Source organism: Geospiza fortis, unplaced genomic scaffold (genome assembly GCF_000277835.1).
Source record: "Geospiza fortis unplaced genomic scaffold, GeoFor_1.0 scaffold662, whole genome shotgun sequence".
NCBI lineage: Eukaryota > Metazoa > Chordata > Aves > Passeriformes > Thraupidae > Geospiza > Geospiza fortis.
This window is the reverse complement of record NW_005054450.1, coordinates 415,535-418,454: the sequence shown is the minus strand read 5'-3', so window position 1 is coordinate 418,454 and position 2,920 is coordinate 415,535.

The window sequence follows — 2,920 nt, the reverse complement described above, 5'->3', positions numbered from 1 at the left end:
GCCTGGAGCCGCGGCAGGCACGAGCAAGGGGCACTTCCCTGGGCTCTGCATCCCAGCCCAGGGAGGTCACAGCAGCCTTCGCCTCCCCACCAGCTGACGTGCTATTAATTAATTAATTAATTAGCAGTGTCCCCACAGCCTGATCACCACAGCCAAACCCACAGCCTGATGTCCCAGGGCTTGGCAGAGGGGACAGACCCTCCCCTCCCTTCCCCAGGGGACACCAGCACGGCAGAAATTCCCTTTTTTTAAATTTTGGCTGCCAGCGAGGTTAAAGCAGTGCAGCCCTGGTGGCACTGCCCGCCTGCAAGCCACGTGTCAAGGGCACAGAGAGGCAGTCCTTGGGGACGTGGTGCCACATGCCTGGGTTGTGGGGTTTTTTTTAAAATTTTATTTTTTTTTCTGCCTGCGTCAAGCGAGCAGATTCCATTTTAATGTCACGCCCGTGCTGTGCGGTGGTGGGACATTCCTCCCAGCGTTGCCATGTGAGGCCAGCACGGTGTTTGGCTGCCCTTAAAGAGCTTTATCAGTTCCTGAAGTCACTTTGCAAACAGCGGCAGCCAAGGAGCCGGGGGTGAGGGGCAGCCAGGAGGAGGAGGGGGGAGGAAAAGCCAAGCAGGAAGAAAAAGGGCTTTGTTAATTTTAATGGGGTGTGTTATGTTCCTCCTTCATCTGGCAGATATGCCACACTGGGTGATGACAAGTTTGGCCACCCGAGCCCCCCCAGGCTCGTTAAACCCCCCTTGGCCAGCAAGGCCCGGCTTTGCAAAGCCCTGCCAGGCCGGGCTGAAGCGCGGCTCTGTTTTCATCACGGAAAAGCCTCCGGGTGCATATTTTTGTAATTAGGCTCTTTCTGCTCAGCAGTTTTTGCAGCTGTGATGACACTTGGGTGTCGCCCCCTGCTTTCTCACGCTCTGCCTGCCAAGGCTGGGCCTGGATCCATCCATCCCCCTCTCTGCAGGGCCTGGATCCATCCATCCCCCTCTCTGCAGGGCCTGGATCCATCCATCCCCCTCTCTGCAGGGCCTGGATCCATCCATCCCCCTCTCTGCAGGGCCTGGATCCATCCATCCCCCTCTCTGCAGGGCCTGGATCCATCCATCCCCCTCTCTGCAGGGCCTGGATCCATCCATCCCCCTCTCTGCAGGGCCTGGATCCATCCATCCCCCTCTCTGCAGGGCCTGGATCCATCCATCCCCCTCTCTGCAGGGCCTGGATCCATCCATCCCCCTCTCTGCAGGGCCTGGATCCATCCATCCCCCTCTCTGCAGGGCCTGGATCCATCCATCCCCCTCTCTGCAGGGCCTGGATCCATCCATCCCCCTCCCTGCAGGGCCTGGATCCATCCATCCCCCTCCCTGCAGGGCCTGGATCCATCCATCCCCCTCCCTGCAGGGCCTGGATCCATCCATCCCCCTCCCTGCAGGGCCTGGATCCATCCATCCCCCTCCCTGCAGGGCCTGGATCCATCCATCCCCATTCCTGCAGATCCCAATCCCATCCCTCCCTCCCTCCCTCCCTCCTATCCCTCCAGTCAAGAGGAGCTTTTCCCTTTCCCCTTTCCCCTTTCCCCTTTCCCTTCCCCTTTTCCCCTTTCCCCTTTCCCCATTTCCCCTTTCCCCTTCCCCTTTCCCCTTTCCCCTTTTCCCTTTCCCCTGCCCTCCCTATATCCAGTGCCAAGTGGTTTTCCTGCACGGCAGACTGGGAATCCTGGAATCCTGCAATGGTTTGGGCTGCAAGGGACCTCAAAGATCATTTAATTACAGCTAAATCAATGCACTTAAGCACCAATTAAGGAGGAAAATCCAGGTTTTCTTTCCACAGGGGACTTTCCCTCTGGTGCCACTTGCAGACTGAGCAGCCAGAGCCACCAAAATCCCCCTCTGGAATCACTGCAGATCCTCTCTGGACATCAGGTTATTTTTAATGACCTGAAAAAAGCATAATTTTTTAATAATATACATAAAATATAAATTCCAACCCCAAGCTGATTTTTCTGCTGACTCCAGGAGCTGAAACCTGGATGAAAACCACTCCAGGATGGGAAAAGCTCTGCAGAAATCAGAAATGAGGCTCAGCAGCAGCAGCAGGCTCGCCCTGAAAACTCAATCTTCCCCAGATCAGGGCAAGGAAGGAGCCAGCAGCTCTGAAGGAGCTCACCAAAGTGCTCTCATTTATTCTTATTACCAAGCCTTGCATGCCAGCTTCCCTGGAAAGCTCTTCTGGAAAAATATCCAGAAGGAAATTAGATTAAAAAAAAAAAAAAAAAAGAAAAAAATCACACAGAGCCTCCCTCTTTCCCAGCAATTCACAAATCAGCTGGGGCAGAGCCAGATCATTTCTGGCTGGGCTTTTATGAGTGAGGGGCTGGGTTTGTTCCTCATTTCCCAGGTGGAATTCACTCTGGAGAATTCCTGGAGCTCAGGCCTGTGGCACGAGGGATTTTCCCCTCAGAGCTGCCTCTCCCTCAGTTTTGGGGTGTTCCACTGGATATTTCCTCTCCCTCTCAGTTTTGGGGTGTTCCACTGGATGTTTCCTCTCTCCCTCAGTTTTGGGGTGTTCCACTGGATTTTCTCTCCCTGAGTTTTGGGGAATTCCACTGGATATTTCCTCTCCCTGGGTTTTGGGGTGTCCCACTGGATAATTTCCCCCTTTCCAATGACCCCTGAGCCCGGGCTGGCTCCATCCCTGTTCCAGCAGCTCTAGAAGACTCCCAGCAAAGTTAATTTGGCTTTTCCATGAATATTTTAGCCCAAAGGCTTCAGCTGGAGCAGAGCAGAGCCTCTGCTCAGGCCTTGGATTGGGGGCCATGCTCAGGGAATGCTGCAATTGCCATAAAACTCCTTTTTCTTTAACAAACCTTCCCTAATTTGAGCTCTCCATGCTCAGACATTCCCAGGAATATTCCCAGAAAATCTGG